This window comes from Gymnoscopelus microlampas (genome assembly GCF_963454915.1).
Source record: "Gymnoscopelus microlampas genome assembly, chromosome: 11".
NCBI lineage: Eukaryota > Metazoa > Chordata > Actinopteri > Myctophiformes > Myctophidae > Gymnoscopelus > Gymnoscopelus microlampas.
In genome coordinates this window covers 35,966,642-35,989,899 of record NC_139948.1, presented here as the reverse complement: position 1 = coordinate 35,989,899, position 23,258 = coordinate 35,966,642, and the positions used below count along the sequence as shown (strand labels likewise).

The window sequence follows — 23,258 nt, the reverse complement described above, 5'->3', positions numbered from 1 at the left end:
ATGCAACCGTTTAAGTTTAAGCAGACAAAAATACCCCAGTCTGACACATGTGATGTCATTGCCTCATCGTGCAAGGAGGTATATGTAAAACCATGTCTCCCCAATGGCACAATCAGTAATTCACCTTCTGTGCATGTCCAATTGAAATTTGCCAACCATATGGCAAGTTATGCATGGGCATCTTTTCTAATTCTTCTGATGGTCATATCATAATTGAATTCATTTTACACCTATGGTTTCATAAAAAAGACAGTTTTTCGGAACAGTTTTTGGGATCTAGTATTCTATTGAGTGTCTTTATGATTTGATATACCGCTTTAATCTCATTAACCACAGATCCAATCCTTGGTTCCTGTAGATGGATGTGATAGAAGAGCGAAAGCTTTCTTCCTTAATAGAACTATTGGGAAACAGTGTTATAAAATACAAGCCTCTTCTCTCTCACAATATAAATATATTTCCCATAGGACCTTAACTAATGGGGAGAGTGCTATCACGCTTTCATTGACTGCAGTACAATCTGCAAGCTCTCAGTCTCATTTCTTAAACTTACAGATTTGTGCTTTCCCACACTCCTCCGGTCATAGAGGGGCGACAGTTGCTGATTGAAATAATATAGGCCTATTAATTATCAACCCACAATGTATATTGAGTTTTACTCTCTTTATAGCCTATTTACATAATGGATATTTGATATCGTTGTTCCGTTATCTGACTTTTTCATTCTTCTCTATTCTCATTCTCATAGTCTATAGGCTACTTTAGGTATGGCAAATAGTTGTAGCTTGCCTTGTACATAACATAACATGGCATCATTTCACTGATTTGTTCCGTCCTCCAAAGTTTGCACTTAGTGGGTCTTAGGTGGTTTGGAAGTAATGCTTGACCTCCTTAGATGCATGTGATCAATGGATGTGATCCACATGTTATGTTACCTGTATCATTAAAAATAAAAAGCCTCACGTCTGTACTAGGAACCATAACGCTCTGGTGTGTCACATGCTAGCTATAACTTTAGTTTACAGAGAGCTTCTAGCAAGCGTCAAATTTTGTCAATGTTAGTGTGACGATGATTGGCAGAGTGGAGCTGGTCGTCAGCCACTGGGCCCCACCTGGGGGTAATCAGGGGAACCCTATGTAAAGCTGGGGAAACTAACATTATTCTGTCTCCTGTTATCCTGTGAGTATAGACCAATTATTTGTTTAACATTGAGACTGGATGCACAGGTGATTGTTTCATGCAATCAATTCTCAACCTGTTGTTTCGGGGCACGCACCGCAACCCCCTCTTGTGTGTTGGCTAGTGAGGCGCGTCCTAGCGAGACCTGACAGAATGGGTTTCATTTGGAGCCAGTATGACGTTTGGAGCCAGTGTGACATCGTCTGTTAAGGGGTCTATACAACCAAGTAACATTACGTCACCTGGCTAACATCATCCTTTTTAGACTAATCTTAAAGAATTGCTGGTATTTTGCATTCTATATGAACAGTATTGCGTTTTGCAAGTGTCAGTGTACACTAACTGCCATTGTGCGTGCAGTGTGTGTGTGTGTGTGTGTGTGTGTGTGTGTGTGTGTGTGTGTGTGTGTGTGTGCGTGTGCGTGCGTGCGTGCGTGCTAACTGCCATTGTGTGTGTGTACGTCGCTGTTCATTCCCTGTAGTGCTGAAATGCGTGCATTTGGTTACTTGTTCCGACAAGTCATGTAGGCTGCGTGCTTATTCATGCTTCTCTGGCAAATGTGTGAATAAGAACATACTGGAATCCTGATGTATCAGGTAGACAGGGCCTTATGCCTTCGCATTACATTGACTTCATATTGAATTACGTCTCTGAAAAGAACCAGGAAATGTATACATGGAACTTGTTGATAATCTATGTAATCCACGCATGCAAAAGGCTATTTTTTGCAGCTAATGTCTTGGCAAAGTAGACAGACGGGTAGAGAGAGAAGTGCTTTGGTGAGACTTAGTGGGCGGTGAAAAAGTCAAGTCTAGTATTTGTAATGAGCTGTTGGATGTGTCCACAGAAACATAGATTTATAAACAAGGCAAGGCAGGCAAGGCAAGTTTAGTTTGTATAGCACATTTCAACAACAAGGCAATTTAAAGTGCTTTTCATGAAACATTAAGTATACAGACAGTAGATCAAGATGCAATAAAAAAAGGAGAAAAGTGCACTCCTCAGAGCGCAGGCAGACAGCCTGGCCGGGTTGCCTAGCCAGGGCATTAAAAATGTCCGGAACCGGAATGGAATCTGAAAAATCTGACCTATACATCTTGATCGCATAACCACGGAGATAATGTGTAATGTATTATTGTGTACCGATGTGTGTGAGCTTTGGAAAAAAGCTGTAGGAGTTGTAGAATAAAATGTGTTTTGAGGAAAATGCTGAATGCCGTTGAATCTTGCGGATAGGAGCGAAAACATAGTCTCCGGCCTGGCAGAGAAAACAAATTAAAAGATGAATAAAAAATAAGAATAGAATTGCAGATGCAAATGACATGATACAAAATGAATAAAATAAAAATACGGCAAAAAAGTCCGCGGCAAACAAACAGCTGACAAATTCGGAAGAAGACAATAAAACAGTAATACCCAGCGGTCATTATTGAGGAGGAAATAGGCCTGTGGCACTCCAAGTTTAAGTTCAACCAGGGTGCAAACTCACAACATGCATGCAGTACCAATGTATTGGGCATAATGGTACACGCATAGTTGTGTCCATTATTCATAATCATAATTCACCAACACATATACTCACTGGCATGTCTCGGGGTTCAGCTTAACTAGGCTTGCCTAGTCTTGTTTGTATGTGAGTTGTATAAATCTGTTAATAAATCAGACATGGCATGCTAACAGTGGTGGAAAGTAACTTAGTACATTTACTCAAGTAGGCTACTGCACTTAAATACAAGTTAGAGGTACTTTTACTTTACTTACTATAATACTCTACTCCACTTCATCTCAGAGTCAAATATTGTACTTTTTAATCCACTACAATTATTTTACAGCTTTAGTTACAAGTTACTTTTCAGATTTTGATTATTGTTACAAAACATTCACCACTAGCCCTATTTTATACTTTGGCTATTCGAAAATAGCAGATCTACAAGCTCACAACGCACTTGCAGATCTGCTATTTTCAATCAAGTAAAAGTGAAATGGGCCATTCATAATGAGTAACCTACTTTACCTTTTAGTACTTCTGTGCTTTTACTCAAATAAAATGATGAATACAGAAGTTTTACTTGTAACAGAGTGTCTTATATTGTGGCATTGCTACTTTTACTCAAGTAAAATAGCTGAGTACTTCTTCCACCACTGCTATTAGGCCTGTGTGACATGTTAATCACTGTTAATTGTCCCGTCCATGCGCAGTGCGCTCGCTCAGCGAAGTTTCACATAGAAAGCATGACCAAATGCTGAACCGAGAGAAATAGCTCTTCCTCACGCAGTTCCGTTGCTATGGCAACTTGTTTTGTGCATTTGTAGAAAAAGATAGGTTTATCCAAAAAAAGGCAGACCCTCCAGGCACTGATGGGCTTTAGTGATGTGTCACTATGCGCAGCCTCTACCACCATGCATGCATTATAGGACTTTGTCACTGTCGGGTGGAAACCTTGTATGTAAATGGAGAAAAGAGCCTGCGTTCCATTGGATCCAATGTAGTTATTATTTAGTCACAAGCTCTTGTTAATACTTTTCATTGGTTCAATATTTATAAAACCCACAGACACACATAACCAATTTCCACTTTCACAAAAAAACAAATAGCAAAAAAAGCTGATCCATAAGCACACAACGTGTCACATCACAACATTTTGTGAGCTTGTAGATCGGCTATTTTTGCTACTTTTGCGTGACACTGTAGCATGACGAAGTAGGGTATTAATTTACCAAAAAAAGGGAAAAGTTTAAACATGGAGATACAAGGTTTCTGCCCACAACAGCAACGACGACGTGTGTGCTTATGAGGTGAAAAGTGGAATAACAATTCGCCGATGCCAGCTGAAGCCCCCCCGCTGCTTAGACACAGAACTCCAACGGCATCCCGCTATTCACTGCTCTGCACTTTAAAGCAACGCCACCCTCCCTCGCGTACCACTCCATACATTCTCTACTCCTCTCTCTCTCTCTCTCTCTCTTCCAAGCTCTTATCCAGGGCTGATTGGTAATCTGTGTGCTGTTCTTTTTGCCTACTTACTGGCATAACAATAATTTGGCACTTCATGAGATCCACCTCCAATTAATTGTTTTGATTGATTGATTGAATATTTTATTAGGCAAAAAATGTAAAACAGCACAGTTACATTTAAAATACTTTGTCTAACAGGTCCGTTCATGAAAGTCCTTGCGGACTTGTTTCCAATGAGGGCCTTGGTATTCAATTCATAGACATTTTGCCGTTGCTTCATAGTTTTGTCAGTCACACATTGCATTTACACTCGTAGGCTGTGGGAATTTGCATGTGGATAATAGTTTGCTCGTGCAGGATTTGTTGGGATAAATGAATAGCGTATTATTTTTTTTTTTGCTTTTACTACCCAATTTAGTCGTTATGCCAATTGATTCCTCCCCACACACATTTGTGTTGCGCTCAACCTCAGCAATCCATCTCCCAGGGGTCTAGTGCACTGTGAAACGGGGATAGACTCCCGCACTCATGGCTGATACTGACAATAAGCCTCTCCGTACTACTACTACTACTATTACTATGTGCTGTCACTGCTGTTGTATCCTACGGACTCACCTGCCAGTGAGGAGCCCCCACCGGGAGGACGTAGAGCCTTCATCCCGCTCCTACACTCTCTGCTGACAGGTGTCGCCCCCCCAGCCCTTAGGAATACATGCAGTGACTTATATCACCCTCCTACGAACACGGGCTAATTGTGTTCACGTAGACACTCTCGACAAAGTCGGATGCATCGCGGTGGATTCGAACCCACAACCTCCGTGGTGGCGGGCAGGCACTTTACCTCTGCACTACCTGAGCGCTAATACATCTCTTTAAATGTTATTTGTCTAACACACCACCCCCCCAAGGCTGTGTGATGAACAAAGCCAGCTCTTGCATGCTTCTGCACGCTCATGCTCAATGTTGTTGTTATGTTTACATTTAGATCAGTGGTTCTCAACCTTTCCTGGATCAGGGCAACCTTGAAAATCTCAAAAGCGTTACACCCGGACCATCAATCAATAACATAGTAAACCTGATTTCTTTCTTCATATTATTATTACTACTATCTTTTTTTGTATAGATATCACACCTATTACAGCTCATACAGCTACAATGTCTGAGGAGCCGAACAACATTTTTTGTTTACTCTTTTGTACCTGTACACAAGGCACCTTGAACCTTAATTCAAATTTCAGAACCATCCATTTAAGCCAGTGGATCAACGTCTTTCTCTGTTAATACACTGTGCCTCCTCGCAGCCCTCACTTCTAAGTGGTGACTGCAGGCTGTTTATATGCTGGAACAGCGCTCCGTGATGATTGGCTCTTGCTAAATCCCGGCTTCCCGGGTTGTATCCCTCTGGGTCTTTAACACTGACACCAAACAGGTTGTTCACACTATGGGGTTTCTCCTCCGGCGGGGTCCTCCTTTTGTGTTTGGTCTATACTCATTACTCACCTCTCCTTGGAGGTGCCCATAGGCAGTGTGGTGGGGGCCTTCTCTCTTCTCATATGCTTCCAGTGGCATGCACAGACATTTTGAGGGGCAGGTGCTCAAGTAAATTATACTTTTTTTTGTTTATTTGGTCTGCTCTTTTTTCCCTCTACACCTATACCTCCTTGCCAAAAATAGCCGATCTACAAGCCCACAACGCCTCGCAGCGCGAGGCGTTGTGGGCTTGTAGATCTGCTATTTTTAGCTAAAGTTCTCCTCAGAAAAGGGATGCTATAGGTTTCGAGTGGTTATGGTAAAAAGAAAAATCATATCACATAAAGATTTGGCCTGTAGTAACTCTGAGGACCCCCTAGGGGTCCCGGACCCCCTGTTGAAGACCCCTGCTGTAAACTGAAAAAAAAAGGGCAAAAAAGAGGGCAAAGGGCAGGTGCTCTAGCACCACCTAGAGTCTATCTGTGCACGTCCCTGGTGCCCATAGGCAGTGTGGTGGGGGCCTTCTCTCTTCTCATATGCTTCCAACAGTAATCATATATCTTCTACCTCCCCCAGTTCTGCACACAACCATCACGGTTATTGCTAAGTAGGCTGACATTTTCTTTCTTTCTTTCTTTTTTTTTTTTACACTTGACATCTACTCAGTTATCCACTCCTGATCTCACTGATTGAATCTTCTCAGTGTGGGACTATACTGATATGATTTTTGCATAATGTACAGCTGATGGGCAGCTCCAGGAAACAAAGAGCATTTCCTGCCAGCAAGATGGTCCTATATTATTAAACCAACTGTTTAACTCCTTGAGTCCTGTTGCCTGTCCAAGTGGGCCTAAAAGATTACTTTTTAACACTGTTTTATTCCTGACTTGCATCGTTCCCGACTTGTGTGGCGCCTGAGTTTGGGCGCCGGTCTAGTTCCATCTATATAATCATGTTTTTGTTCATCTTCATTTTATGATCTTGTCCATTGAATGCTGTGTTATACATGCACGGTCCCTCAGCTTCCTATGCTGGTTTTCAGTTCCATGCCCTCTATCACTTTCAAGATGCCCATATTCTGATAGGATAGCCTTTTATGAGTCCCGAGGGAAATTCAGCCATCATAGCTCTCTTGATAAACTCCTGTTGGACAATTTCAATGCCATCTCATCTAATATTATTGCTCACGTGGCTCCCTTGTCCATTAAAATGGTCTTCGCCTTTGCCTCCATGCCGATCTATTATTTCATCGTCTTATTTTCACCCTCTATAAATGGGGAATATTGATTCCATCTCTATTTCTCTTCTGCTCTTTGTGCCCTATTGTGAGGCACTTCTCATTGGCTCCCGGATGCCTCTGAGATGGTTGTTGATAGCCTTGTACTTGCTCATGGCTGTGTTAATCACACAGTGTCTCCATCATAAATCTATCATGGCTTTCCACTCTCCCCCTCTTGAACACCGAGATCATCATCTGCTACCAGACTCTCACCCTCCTCTAAGCGGTCTCTGAATCTCAATTTCTCCAGATTCCCTGTGGTGAAATAAACTGCCCACCACTGTCAGTGTGCGGTGCTTCATCTCCTCGAGAACTCGTCTCTCTAAAGATGTGCTTCGTTTAGTGATGTCGTGTCATTTTTCCTATGCATTCTGCTCAGTTTACAGTAAAGGCTGGCAATTGAAGGTTAAAAGGCTCTCCTCAACATCACAGTTAATAATTATGTTGTATGCGAACCTCACCCTGGGTAAAGATTTAATGGCTTTGTGGAGCTTTCATGCTTATGAATTGTTTTGTCCTACCCAATAATATATAAATGAGTGGTATTAAGAACAGGGTCATCTAAAATGCCTTAAATGTGAATGTTTGTTATCTGACAATAAACACTGCAAAAAAAATAAGGTTTCCGGCTATGAAAACCGATGAATATGAGATGTAAACTCAGAGAATTTACAAGAATTTACAAGAGTTTTCCACCCGGAAAACTCAAAGTTTTGTAGGTCGGTAAACTCCTGTATGGTACCAAATTAAGTATGCGTGACCCCCTGCTGGGGTTGCTGCCAGAAAATCACACCTTCAGCCCTGACCTAGATTTCCACAATTTGGTAGGGGGGAGATCCCCCCTCCCTATCTCGAGTAATGCTACTGAGCATGTGCAATAAGCCACGTATGATTGGCTGTGACGTAGGTGGGCATCCCGCCCTCATTTTGGGGGTCACATTGTGTGGGGGGGGGGCTCACAAGGTGACCCCCCCTCCTAGGGATCTTGGCGGGGGGGGGGGGGTGCCCCCCCCCCCTTATTTTATTTATATATATATATATATATATATTTATATTTATATGTTATGTATGCATTTATTTAGTTATATACACACATATATATATATATATATATATATATATATATATATATATATTTATATTTATATGTTATGTATGCATTTATTTAGTTATATACACACACACACACACACACACACACACACACACACACACACACACACACACACACACACACACACACACACACACACACACACACACACACACACACACACACACGATTCTGAAAACAAATAGGCAACAATCTCAGTCAGGTAAATTGTGTTTATTGATAAAAAAAACAAACATATGAATATATATATATTTTCTTAAAGCGAACATTTGTTACTCAAATCTTTGTTTCTGGGGATTCTACAAATATCTTCTAAAACAGTAAAAAAAAATCCCCAGGGGTCCTTGAGGGGGTTCCAGGGGGTCCCCAGCTAAATGATGGATAGGAACCAAATGGACCCTTATGGGTCTGTAACTCTGAGAGTGTACAAATGGAACCAAATGGACCCTTACGGGTCTGTAACTCTAAGAGTGTACAAATGGAACCAAATCTGCTCCAAAATCGTGGAAAATTTGTGCAAATCTTTGAATATATATATTTTCTTAAAGCGAACATTTGTTACTCAAATCTTTGTTTCTGGGGATCCTACAAATATCTTCTAAAACAGTAAAAAAAAAATCCCCATCTCCAAATGTTTTTTTCCAGGGACCCCCAGAAGTTGTACAAAACTCCCACAAAGGGGACAATAATAACAAAAAGAAATTGTAGTTCTGTCTCTCAGGCAGTGTCTCGCTGAACGGCCTCTCTTGTCTTTGGAGTCCCTCCACCAAACTGGACAACTTAGTTACTGTGTAAGAGAGCTAAAAATGAGCTGTTCTGTGCCAGTGTGTCTCGCCGCACGCGGTAAGGCTGCAACTAACGATTAATTCCATAATCGATGAATCGGGCGATTATTTAAACGATTAATCGATTAATCGGATTATCGCACTTATTAAGCAATTACCTTATCATTTTGAAGTTTAAGGCATGTTTTATCTAAAAATAAAGACAATTTGTAGTTTTGTAGAAATATTAGACCTTAATTGTCAAATATTTAAGCATGTTCTAATCATGTATACTTTAATTTACTTAAACACTTTCCAATTTTTTTTTTTTTTTTTACATTTTGGATAAAATAGCCAATTTTACATTGAATTAATTACATTCCATTATCGATTAATCGATTATCGATTAATCGATTATCAAATTAGTTGGCAACTAATTTAGTAATCGATTATTAATCGATTAATCGATTAGTTGTTGCAGCCTTAAAGGGAACGCGGGTCTCTTCGGTTGTCTTTCCTCTCCTGAAGCACCTGGCATAAAGCAGAAAGCTCCTCATCTCTCTCGGGTGGAGATGAAATAATCCACACCGCCCGTCCATCTACGATGCCGTCCTCTTCATCTGGGCCTGCGTGCGCCCACACGGCCCTTTCTCCATCAGACTCCAGACATGCAGTCCTGGTGGTCATCAACTGTAAAACATAGAATAGCAATTAAATTATGTATTACATTACCATTATTACAGGAACACAGAATGTAAAACAAAAAAACATCTTACAAACAGTTCCATATAACTTACCCTCAATCTTCTCTGTCGGCTCTTCATTGAGGCATTCATCTTTTTCTTCTGGTCAGCATTCTCTGGTTGGTCCAGGCGATGGCTTCTTCTCAGAGACTCAAAGAGAGTCCTGCAAGCCGCTGAAATACAAGGAAAACACAATTAGGATCTATTTAGTTGTTTATCTACACAAACAACACAATTCCACATCTACACTGCTCTAAAAGAGAACCTACATGTGACTGCAATGTTTAACTGGCCCCAGTAAAAGTCTAAAAAGCAGTATATGTTAGTTGACTTGATTCCAGAGAAGCCAGTTTCAGAGTGCAGACTGCAGACTGTAGACACCTCCACCCCACCCCCGACCTGTTCAAAGCCTCCATCAAAACCTAGCATTTAAGCTTTTGAACTGTATGTGAAAGGCTAACACAATTACCTACTTAGATAAAAATAAAACAAATCAATAAATATGTTGTAGCACATGTAAAAGTTTCAGCTAATAGCTTAGCTAGCATACTATAATAATTCAACCAAGACAAGCAGGAAGAATACCCAAACTGAGCAGCATAAAACAGCATGAAAATAAAGTTTAGCTTGTGTTTAGCTTGATGTAAACAAGCCATAGGCTTTTTGGGGTTTAAAATCCTCTTAGCAGACCTTGTATTGAACTGTAGGTTACTTGCTCTTTTTTTTTAGCAAACTGCTAATAAAGTATTCAATCAAAATCAAACAAAGGAATACACAATAATCTATAACTTAAAGAGATCTGTACAGCATGTAAATCCACTTACTTTCTTAGTTTTCACTCCTCTCTGCTTGGCTCCTTTTCTGATTTGAATTTGGTGAACAAAGGGACTCAATGGGGTCCTGGAAGGGCCCAAATAAGGACCTTTAGCTGTCCTGAGAAATGCCTGACCAAATAAACAATAAATAAATAACAATAAAATACTAACTGAATACTAAATACAATGGGCTTGCCTGTCTTAAGGTAAATGTGTAATAATGCATAAAAGCAAACATCACCAGCCTTTATCAACATAACCTGTGCTGCTGTAAATGAACACCCGTCTCTCTCTCTCTCTCTCTCTCTCTCTGTCTCACACACACACACACACACACACACACACACACACACACACACACACACACACACACACACACACACACACACACACACCATCCCCCTTCACACCTCAAGCAAGCTCGCTTGCTTAGGCTACTCCCCTGTCTGTCTTTGAGTGTCTTCCCACAGGTCCTGCAGGCTGGGCATTGGGTTTTCTGAAAAACTTGTGTCCAAAACAGTTACTTTTCAGGATTCCATTAAAAAAAGCATTTGATGCTTTTGTGTGACGCTGTAGTATGAAGAAGTAGGGCGTTTATCTAATAAAAAACATAAGTTTGAATATGGAGATAAGAGGTTTCTTTTCGACAACAGCGATATAGCAGCAACTAATTTGGTCTTCTTTAGTTTAGTCTTTGGTTTGCACACATCCACTCACTTACTGATTCTACAGACTAACACACTCCATGCCATTCTTTGTTATATTTAAGTTAAATATATGATATTATTGTATACACTTTTAAACCAGCCGTGTGTCTTCCTCCTTTTTGTTATGGCCTACGAGCCAGGTCGTAACAGTGTACAGTAGGTAAGATACCCGCAGCAGCACATAAAGCAGACATGTCCAAAGTCTGGCCCAGGGCCCAAGCGTGACACACAGGCAAAGGTGGACACACGCACGCACGCACACACACACACACACACACACACACACACACACACACACACACACACACACACACACACACACACACACACACACACACACACACACACACACACACACACACACACACACACACACACCATTAAGTCAGTCACCTATTCGGTGAACAGATATGGGAAATATTCTTATTCACTTAGATTATATATAAAAAAAAGATTAACAAATGAAGCCCTTTTTAAGCCCTTAACAAAAACATTGAAAAGTATAGTTTTGTTTTGTTCCATTTTTGCTTTGGTAATGGGGAGAGGGAGAGAGAGACCCCCTCTTTAAACAAAGAGTGAATTTGGATGTCAAAGGAAATGGCCAGTCTCCTGCTGGGTCTTTGTCTGGCAGAGGAACGGTAAATCACTGATTTCCAAAGTATATAGACGTATTTCACAGTAAACATTTTCAACTGTAAATTTCCAATTACGTACAAAAACACCAGCAAACTGCAGGTTTACTGAGCAACTGTAAATGCCCAAAAATGCCCATTAATGCCTCTTTTCTTGCAGTGAAATGCGCCAAATCTCTGTCCGTGTGTCTAGTTGACGTATCTCGAGAGCCGTCCATCCGACCGACTAGATGCGAGGGACTGATCTGAACCCTATGCCCATATATGGAACCGACTTCAAACTCGGCATGCGTATCGCTGAGGACCAGAGGACGTGATGTGCCAAGTGGGAAGTCAGTCGGATCTGTGAATCTCCCCAAAATATTGATACATCCGCAAATCTCCTATTATGGAGTACGCTGATGTCATCAATATGACATCATAGTCTGGCCTAGACTCCATATTTAGGCATGCCTGACACTGAGCTCCATATATGGGCATTAAAGTGACACAGACAGACAGATACAGAAAAATCCAAAGAACTCATGCATTTTTGTGCACAACGACAGGTGTGCACTCCTGACACAGGTGGGAACTACACATGGGGAATTGGCAATGACCTGGAGAGAAAATGGGGGAAACTCATAAAAAGATAAGCTCCCTGTAATGCATTCTGAAGACATTATGATACCATCATCCTGATCCCCAGGGTGCCTCTGTGAACCAGTCCATCAAAAATACTTCATGACTTCAATTTGAAGGTGTGATTGTAGCTGTCTTAGCTCGGTCAATGAGAGACCACTGTTGGCCCCCCAGACCAAAAACGGTACCCCAGTCCCATTCTCACCTTGTCGGAAACCCCCATAGGATGTGCTTTAACCTGCTGTCTCAGCGGAGACACATGAACCTCTGTCTGCTGCATGTCAGCACAGACACAAATGCACACATAGCAGAAGTGGTAGGAACCAGCAATACACCTGTCGTGCACACCAGAATGCAAACCTAATGCAAGATATAAAAGGGGACCACACAGGTAAAAGACGACGCCTTGTTCACTCCAGGACCATGAAAACAAATAAGTGTTGAAACGACTAAAAATAATTCACGTTGGAGACTTTGTCCTTCAAAGCTGGTTCAAAGCTAGTCCCCAGATTAGGTCCTTGCCCAAAATGACATGGCAGGATGTCAGTGTCACTGGATGATATAAGTAGAGAGTTGCGGCCCTGCTTAGAAAGGAAGGATAGGTGACTACCATACACACACATTTCAGTGCCTTTTTTTGGGAATGTATGATAACCATTCAAATTCAGAATAGCATACATGTCAAATTTGATGAGAGACAGCCTGAGGCAGTGATCTATAGGAGAGGACAAGCTGACACGTCTTGTCTTGTCTTCATCTCGTTCAACTGGCATTTAACCGCCATCAAAACTATGAATCTAGATGGTGGAATTGAAACAGATTTTCTTTTTTACCTTATTGAAAACTGTTACTGTTTAATGTATGTCATAAATTATTTTTTATTAAAATTAAAAGTATCCATACTGCAGTGGCATTCATAATGTCCAGTACTGTATGTTTGTGTGAATATAGCATAGATGTGAGCATGGCCGTTGTGCTTATCAAAGCAATGCACCCTGTTCACCGTTTGTTACCGTCGTTAATGCAGCATTTTGAATCGGAGCATCAGCAAAGCAATAACAGAGGGAGCGAGTACATACTCTGAGAATAAACAGCAACAATGCTGGCATGCCATAGATCCCATTGTTGTGGGAATCACTTAACACTTTTACATTATGCATGAGGTACCTCATGATTTATTACTACTGTATAGTGAGTCGAATGCGACGGTCTAACCATTTAATTTACAATATAGGCATTTAGCAGATGCTCTTATCCAGAGCGAATTACATCTAAATGGCGTGAACCCTGCTGCACTGACTCTGTGCAGTGGGCATCTGCTGAGAGCTAGGATGGCATTTATTTTTTCTTGCAAAAACAAATTAATTGTCACCACTGGTGCCTGGGTCTCTCTCAACTCCCATTGTCTTCTTCCTTTTCTCTATCTTTCTCTCCTTTCTACTTCTCATTCTCTCTCCCACTCTCTCTCCCCCTCCCTTCTCGTTTACTCTCTCATTCTGTTTTGTGGCAGAGGATTAGGTACACCAGTGGACGTGTCACCTCTTCAGACTCCAACAACTCTACCCTAGATATTCAATCCTCCCTCTCCCTATAGTTCCTTGAATTTGCCTGGCATTTACTATTTTTGCATCTGTACCTCATTCTCATTTATTGTTTTCATACATTCTTGTTGTGTTGCTTACTTGCTGTTCTATACAGTAGATATCGTTCTCCTACAGTAGGTCTCCAACAACCTATGGTTGTTGGAAGGTAACATTGGGGGCTCGTCCGGATCGGTTTCCTGGTGGGGTGGGGGGTGAATGTATAATAGCAGAGTAGCCCTGCCTGAATACCAGAATCCTTGTATCTCTCAAATAACCCTTTTTGGATCCGTGGTAGATGTTTGGGAAATTGGGATCCCATGCAGAAGACCATGGGTTCGAATCAATACTTGAACTTTGTAAGTCATTCTGGATAAGAATCTCTGCGAAATGGATAAATTGTAATTGAGTTTATGAGGAAGGTTCGGTGGGAGAAAACATTGTATTTGTCACTAACTCTGAATTGCAATTCAGAGATAGTGACAAATAAAATGTTTTCTCCTGCTGTGCCACACCACCACTAAACATAGCTCCATCCTGCCGGGAGAAATGTACCATCATTCCCTTATTATTATTCTATCACAGCTTGCCCCATTCAGTATACAGCCACAGGTCCAAACACTGCCCTCCAAAACTCCCGACTGTTCATGCGGTCGCAGTCCAGCGGGGGTGTTCCACTTTACATCGGTCCACAGCCGGGGGTCGAGTACTCCCGCTGCTTCACAGCCAAAGAAAGAAGAAATCACCCCTCCCCTGCTGTTTTCCTTTCCCACTGTCTTGAATCTTGAAAGGAATATGAGGAATCTTGAACAGGTGAACCCTCAACAATCCGTCCCATAATTTGCAATCTTGCCCATTCAGGGCTGCACAATGAATTGAAAAATTGAAAATGATTTTAGGTTTTTCACTTATATAAATGTGAAACTTGGTAACTTGCCCTCATTTGCTCACCATTACACAAGGATGAATAATCAGAATATTGTATACAAACCTTTTTCAGGCTCACAGAGGAACAATAAAATCACTGAGACAATTACACACTATTTGACCAAAGACACGACACCAAATAAACACAGTGAGCAAAAGGGCATTCAATAATAATATTTTTCAGTGATTCTTTCTGCATAATCTTCTGCTTTCTGTTGTGAGCTTGTAGATCCGCTTTTTTGTACAAACAAGTATTTACTGCTTAAGCCAAGTGTGACTGAACCCAGGCTTCCTTCCTCTGTTTGAAAGTATTTACGGCTTACACAGTTTGTGGTTAAGAAAATGCCCCCTCTCCTCTGTTTTGTTTTTTTGTTTTTACAGATGAAACCCTGCTGTGTAGCTTATTTTACTGTGCAGGGAACCCCCATCAGGTAGAAGGTGCACAGATACTGTAAGCAGAGCGAGGCAGAAAGAAAATCTTACGATTGAGTGAGAGAGAGCGTGAGTATGGAGAGTAAGGAATGAGGGTGGCTGTCATCACAGATCATTGGCAGTGTTTTGCCTTTTTTCCATGTCAAATTTGATCCTAGCTCTGCCTGCGATTGGCTCGGTCCTCTGTCACACATGTGGCCGCCGAGGCACCAGCCAGTAAGAAGCTTGCATGGAGGCGTGCCCTCCTCTCTGCGAGGATGCTATAAATAGGGGGCGAGGAGGAGGCCCCAGGCATCAAATGTAATGAGATTAAACCAAACCAGCTTCAGCACCCCAGTGTTTTTATTGAGCTTCATTTCCGTTTCCTTTTTGCGTTTCAATATGTATGAGGGAGATATTGAGCAAGTCTGGCCCCTTGCTCGCTCCATGTCAGAGCATTGTGTGTGTGTGTGTGTGTGTGTGTGTGTGTGTGTGTGTGTGTGTGTGAGAGAGCAGAGGGAGGGAGAGAGAGAGACGGAGAGAGAGAGCACGTGAAAGGAAGACATCGTGTGAGAATGTATGTTATGTGTTCATTTTTCACCCTGCAGGGCATGGCACATGTCCTAAAAGATGCGTTCATGGTGATGGTAAAGAGCTTGTCACCATATCGTCATGCCGTCACGAGGCCGACCCCAACCACAGGGTGGGAATTGTCATGGCTTCCTCACATGTTTGCAAGCATTGCTCTATACATTAAGCCTCTGTGCTGCCGCCAAGGAGCAGGATCAGCGGTTCTCAAAGTGGGGTCTGGGGACCCCCAGGGGCCCTTGCGGGGCTTCCAGTGGATCCCCAGTAAAATAAAAAAAGGAATAGTTTAATTTCACTATTATTTCACTGGCCAGAAGTTAACCCAATGAGAGAATGAAGCATGACCATTCAGACCATACTCTAGGTTTCACTCTCCATTGTTATCTCCTCACCTACAGTACTATATACAGTTATTTAATTCTGTACCACATCTAGTATAACAACACAAAATATTCTGTAATGTGGGTCCCTACCACAACATCCTTTTAAATGGGGGTCTGTGGTAATAAATACATATCAATTTGGGGATCCGACATAAAAATGTTTGAGAACCCCTGCAATATACTGCAGTGCACAGGCTTTTATGCACTGCTACATTATGTTGAGTCCTGATCTGTGTGAAAGCCAGGCAAAGTTCCGTTCTGGCAAAAGCCACTGTGGCTGAGTCACAACGTGCGCTCAAAGTGCGGGCGCGCTGGTGCGAATGCTATTGTGAGACAGAGCGCGTCCGGGGACGTGCAGAGTGGGAGACATCCATTCTGTTTGGACACGCTGCTGATTCACACAGGCCCATATTTCCCCGCTCTGATGTTTTAGAATAGCCTGTTAGAAGACTGGAGAGTGGAGTTCCCAGCATATCTCTCTCAGGCCTCATTAACCAATCTCAGCGTCTTATACCCCATCATTTTGCCATCAATTAGAGAGTCCTTGCCTTCCAGAGTTCACTCGGCTCTCCGCTTCACAAAAGGACCTGCTAAACACATCTGTCTGCCCATCCAGTCCCATTAGGTGTACAGCTGGAGCCACGTCATTGTCATTATTAACCATTTCCGCCCTGGCGTCCCTATTTTGGGCATGTCATTATCAGTGGTGATTTTTTAGGTATTTGTACTTTACTTGAGTATTTCCAATTTCCAATACTTTTACTACTTCACATACATTAACAACTTCACGCCTATATACATTTCGGCGATTTGAAAATCACATCGCATCGCATCGCGACACATTGTGAGCTTGTAGATCTCTTATTTTTAAAAGTTATTTATACATATACATATTTATATATTTATTTGAAAACTTGAAATGGGACATTCTGCACAGTGAGTTCTTTTACTTTTGGTACTTTAAGTAGATTTTGATGCGAATACTTTTACTCAAGTACATTTTGAATTATGTACTTTTACTTGTAATGGAGCATACATTGTGGTATTGATACTTTTACTTAAGTAATTTATTTGAGTACTTTTTCCACCACTGGTCATTATACAGTAGGTGAAAATGTTCGCACGACGCACGTTTTAAAAATAGCTCACGGCGAGTCATGGCGCAACATGCTGTGGGATTGTAGATCTGATCGGCTGTTTCTTTCTCTATTTTCTAAATAGGGCATAAGTGGTTAATATAGCACGACTCTGAGCTTCATCATAACCACCTATCTATCCATCAGCAGTAAGTGATGGAGAGAGAAAGAGACAGTGGAAGAAAGGCAGATGTGGAAGTTTTCCAGCCTACAGTGTGAACTCGGGGATATCAGAGTTCACACTGTGCATCAGAGGGAAATGTTTGAAGCGGTACCATCTTCCATTTCCAAAAGAGAAAATTTAATGAAATTATGTCCTGAAAGAGGGAAAGGTCATGTCCTCACATTTTACGTGTGATAATGAAACAGACCTATGGGAACATTGGATCTTCCCTGGCCTGCATACAGATTGCAGAGTGCTTGAGAGAGGCCAGTGCTTAACCACTTAAACCCGTATATTTCTTTGACCGGGGTCCCCCAGGGGTCTGTACTTGGCTAGCCTGGAAACCAGACGAATCTGCCAGTGCAACAAAAAAAAGCCCTCAGCAATTATGATCTGACCCGCTCGGTTGTGATTGGATTTCGCTGCCCCGGAAGTTGTGGGGCACCAATCAGGGCCCAGTAGGCAAATATGGGGCGGGTTTTATATGGGGCATTTTTTTTAAACCGTCCCTTGGAAATGCAGGTTCCACACAGAGATTCCAGACTAATACGCACTAATACGACTAATACGCAGTGATATTAGTCTGGCCATGCCAGGCTAGCACTTGGCCCCCCAACCCTTAAATTTCTTTGGCGGATATGATAGATCTATAAGCTCTTGTGAGCTTGTAGATCTGCTATTTTCGCCAAATGCTCGCCTATTATGTTGTCATGCCAAGAATTGGGACGCTATAGGGTTCGTGTTGTTGAGACTATTATTGTAGCTACATTGTGACTACTGGGCAGAGGAGAATTTGTCTATTTACAACATACTTTGATGTGAGGACAGGAAGTGGAAGCAAGCAGGGAACGCAGCATTTGGAGCCATTTTTGAAGTCTAAAATGACAGTGCTCATGCCTAAAACAAAGCGAAAGTATTAATGAGGCAACAATATGAGTGACAGGCAGCTTGAATCATTAGCCAGTCACATACGCTGCCAGCCTGTGATGAAGTGACTCTGATTGGCAGTTTCAGGACAATAATCCTCACTGACAATGCCACCTTTGCTACGCTCATGACAATTTTACTGCTATCTAGGATAATCATGTCAATCTCACCATTGTTCCCTTATTAATATCATTCTCCTGGTTAAAGCCTTTTATCACATCACTCTAATAAGGATTCCGTTTGGCAAATTGGTCTCATTTAAATCGGGGTAAATGCGAACTCCCTTGTGGCGTCATCATGGAAACTGTGAATAAAGTGCATAATAATGAAGCCTTGGAAGAATATACTCGGTGATACATTTTAGATTGTGTTCATCTACATCCTGAATGTACTACAACACAGCGTGAAGCATCTACTGTAGCTAAATAGCACATCGACCTTGTATACGATACGTATCTCAGTCGACACCACCCTACCCAGTGTCAGCTATTGTGGTGCATTATATCAGTAATTATGTATCATTTCAGGCTAATACCCAGCCAACCGTATCATCTGTGCAAGGAAATCTGTGTGACAAATTGGATGCCAAGATTGCTCATTAGTCTGCATCTCACTTTTAGGCTGGATTACAGTATATGGGACAGAATTTAAATGTATTGAGGAAATGTACTTAACTGAACAGTGATTGTGTAAATATGTTGACGGGTGGATGGATGGATGTGCAGAGACTTGCATTCCTGTACTAACTAGCAGAGAAACAGAGAAAGGCAGATGGAGGGAGAGATACTGAGATGGTGAAGTGGAACTGAGCCACGGTGACACAAAGGTAGCTCTGGATGACTCACTCTCCCCCTGTGTTTGTGTTACTCTCTCTCTCTCTCTCTCTCTCTCTCTCTCTCTCTCTCTCTCTCTCTCTCTCTCTCTCTCTCTCTCTCTCTCCCCCTCTCTCTCTCTCCAGTCTGGATTCAAATAAAAGAGGCCTGGTAGCCCCCAGCCTGCAGAGAGGGAGTTACGAGTTCCATCTCAGAGATAGGCTGATGTGCTAAAAATACCACTCCTTGTGTGGGCTTGTTTCGGGGGGAGGGGGGGGGGGGGTCAGCGCTGAATGGTGAAGGCTGCCTGCTGAATTGGCGCTGTGGTTGGTTGGAACGGCGATGCTTGCATTCCTGCACAGTGAAATCTGTACCCGTAAGGGTCCATTTTCACACTCTCAGAGCGACTGTAAATTAACGCTGCTGAGATTCTTGCTGTATAGCATCTTTGCTTCTAGTTGCTTTTGTCGTCATTTCTGATCCCCACTGCGCCCTACTCAGGCTCTCACAGAAGCCTCTTTCTTTACTTTCTAGGAATTTTCTGGGTGAGATTTTTCTTTTATAGTAGACAATTTATTTTTTCCTATCAACTTTAGGAAAAATGTATTCCTCCCCACACATTTCTGTGTTGCCACTGCAACACAGAACACTACTACTGGCACACCTGCCAGAGAGGAGCCCCCAACAGAGAGGCATATTGCCTCCATCCTACTCTTCCTGTTCAACATTCCTCACTGACACGTGCTGGCCCAAACCGTAGGAGTACCTGTAGCGACAAAGATTACCCTCCCCATGGGCTTCCATCCTCACACACAGCCAACTGTCTTCATTTAGACACTCAGCCAAACCGGATGCACCTCGTGGATTCATACCGCTAGACTCTGCTGTGGTGGGGTGGTGGGCAGGTACTTTACCCCTGTACCACCATCTGACACCGTAAATAAATCAATATCATTGTGCCCCCCCCTTAACTGCATTGTTATAGATGCAGTTAAAGATGCAGATGTCAGGATGGGAGTAATGGTTCTTAAGTACTTGCCTCTCGGTCACGCTAACCAGCCCCAGGATTTGGAGGGGTAATTTCCATAATATGAAAGGTTAGGGAGCTCAGTGGTGCACGAGAGAGACGGAGAGAGGGAGAGAATGAGGGGGAAGTTGAGGAGGGTGGGTTCGTGTCTGGCAGGATCCACTGAACACCAAGATAACTGAACTGCCTGAAAGGAACAGAAGAAAAAACACAGTAACTCAGTGGCGTAACAAGCAAACAGTGGGCCCCGACACGGGGTGGTCACCGCGGGCCCTCAACTGCCGCGAATCCGCGATTCATGAACAGAGCAGTATAAACAGCGTATGACGTATACTACTGTCAAGACGCCGTAGGCATAGAGTTATTATGGCCGTAGATCGTTGTGGCGAAATATATATGGCTTTCCATAGTTGGTTTTCCATAAGCAGCATCGCAGTCGGTGGAGCCCGCGGGGCGCGGTATCCTCGCGTCTTCTGACTTCCTCCACGTTATTACTCTCTCCACCACAGCGGTTGGGGGTGCTGGTGCTAGCAGCAGCCACCATTCCGCCAAAATTCGGGCCAACTTAACTGTCATTGCATAGATCTGTCTGTTTGTCTGTCTGTCTGTCTGTCTGTCTGTCTGTCTGTCTGTCTGTCTGTCTTTCTGTCTTGAGATCTATCTATCTCAAAATGTGGAAGTGCAAAGAACTTTATGTCTGGATGGTACAGCCAGTTATGCTGAATTCGCACCATTGGCGCTACTTCCCTTCTGTATTCTGAGAAAGTAGTGTGGTTTCATGCATTTATATGGTGAGAAGTGACTTCAGTGCAGCAGGAGGCAGAGCCGACAAAAAGTGTGAAAAAGGAAAGGATTTCTTGCTGTAGCTTTTCAGCAAGACAAACGACCTGTGGTCTGAACATTTTGTACAAATGCATTTAGTGGAAAAACTCTCCGAGGAAATCCTCTACGATTGGACACTGAGCTGCCTGAGCATGTCTTCACTCTCTCTGCCCTCGGGTTTCTGTGCCTTTACACTGTCATGTCTAAGTAAAGTAAAAAATGTAACTTTGCTCGTGCAGCAGGTGTGTCCAAAGTCCAGCCTGGGGGCCAATTGTGGCACAAGGGCAGATTTTATTTGGCCCTCGGCTTCCTTTCTACAATGTGAAATTCATACATTGAGTGTTTTGAAATTAACCTGCAGATACACTATTTCTCGAGAGCTACTTTTTCCTTGTGGTGTTTCATTCTCAAGATGTGAAAGAAGGCACTTAGGTGGCGCAGTGGTCCCTGCCCACCACCACAGAGGTTGTGGGTGCGAATCCACCGTGGTTCATCAGGCTTTGTCTGGCGTCTACACGAACACAATTGGCACGTGTTCGGGGGAGGGAAGCCGGGCGGGGAGGGTGGTATTGGTCAATGCGTGTGCTCCTACGGACTGGGGCGGCGCCTGTCAGCGGGGAGTGTTGGGCGTGAGTAGTAGGATGAAGGCTCTACGTCCTCCCGGTGGGGGCTCCTCACTGCCAGGCGAGTCAGTAGGATACAACAGCAGTGACAACACAGAAATGTGAGTGAGGAGGAATCAATTAGCACAACAACTAAATTGGGGAGAAAAGGGGTAAAAATGTATTGGCTACTCTAAATTTTGAGAGAGAAAAAAGATTTGAAAGAAAGGCTATTTTTATTTTATAAAAAAAAATTGGGAGACGATTTCACATCTGATTACATTTGGCTACACTTTTTGACTAATATTTGAACAAAAGACAATTCATTGGAATGCAGTGCATGCATGTGAAAATAGGCTGAAATCATTTTGTTTTTTTCACAGCACAGATGACTGAGGTGCGTGACTTAGATTTGTCTAAACTGCCAACAAAAGACTTGTGATTTTGCACTGTAGTTAAGTAAAACCTTTGTAATGTGATGCATTTGTATGCAACTTTGTTATGGTCCAAAGGTACAGCATGACAGGAGATGCAGTCGGCCCTAAGGTATTTAGATATTTTCAAATATGGCCCCCTTTGGGACGCCATTACTGTAATATGAGACATTCCTCTAAACATGCTGAACATAATCAAACACAGGGCTGTTTTTAAGTTCAGCCTCAGAGATCAAGTCTCACGTCAAGTCCTGATTTTGGTGACTTATGTCCGACTCGGGTCCCACGTCGCAAGTCAACTAATATAGAGGTTGTGTGAAGATGGGTGTGAAGGAGGATGTGATGTGAGTGAAACAGCTGTAGAAGCATGCCGCACCCCAGAGCGTACAGTTTCACATGTGCCAATTGTACTTACAGTCTACAAGTAAGAAAAGTGATAGAGCTAGATCAGAACGGCTGAGAAGAGAGTCAATTGTGGTTGCGCAACGCAGAACACAGAGGGAGAAGCGACAGAGAAGATTTCCTAACCGGGTATAGGGACTCCTGTGAGAGTTGCAAGGAGCGCAGACACCCACTGATGGAAATGGGAGGTGATGGGTGTCTCTGGTGGATTGAGGAGAACGCAGACACCTAGACAAACAACATGAGTGACACAGGCCAAGTTAGGCGGGTGAAATAAACGGCGCGCTGGGAGCTGCGCGTGTCTGTATCGCATATTAATTAATCTGGGTGACTTGTCCCTTGTCTGTCACACGAATATTCTCAGATGGCTTTAGGGGATCGCTCTGTCACAATGAGAGTGTAGGCCTGGCATCAGGTACAGGTGCGGAAGCAAAAGCTGTTTGTAACGTAAAGGGCATTCATGAAAGAAATCCCTTTCCTTCAAGGCATTTTGCCAGTCGCGAAGGGATCTGCCTGCACTCGGCTGTTGGCGCTTGAAGCGGACCATTGAGAGCTGGATCAGTGATCTTGCGGGCAGGATAATCTGCTGTAAATCCCCCAGCTTCGTTATCTGACCATAGCACAGTGAGGTTCTCCCCATCCATGCCAGACAGACAGTGGTAGCAGATAGTGTCAAGGGATTGCCTGCTGTTTTGGGAATGACCTATCACTCTCTTTCTACTTCACTCATCCACTTTTCTCTCTCTGCTCTTTCCTCTCTCTC

The 23,258-nt window shown here is 42.8% G+C and overlaps 1 protein-coding gene and 1 long non-coding RNA gene across 2 annotated transcripts in view; one reads left to right on the top strand and one right to left on the bottom strand.

The window, feature by feature from the left end:
* Positions 1–23,258, top strand: part of pde4a (phosphodiesterase 4A, cAMP-specific) — a 65,607-nt gene that overhangs the window by 6,000 nt on the left and 36,349 nt on the right. The window lies entirely within an intron of this gene.
* LOC311056444 lies at positions 9,352–10,494 on the bottom strand. The gene is made up of 3 exons (XR_014601880.1): positions 10,331–10,494; positions 9,561–9,679; positions 9,352–9,453 (listed from the first exon to the last, which is right to left on the bottom strand). It is a non-coding gene; the product is annotated as an uncharacterized lncRNA (long non-coding RNA).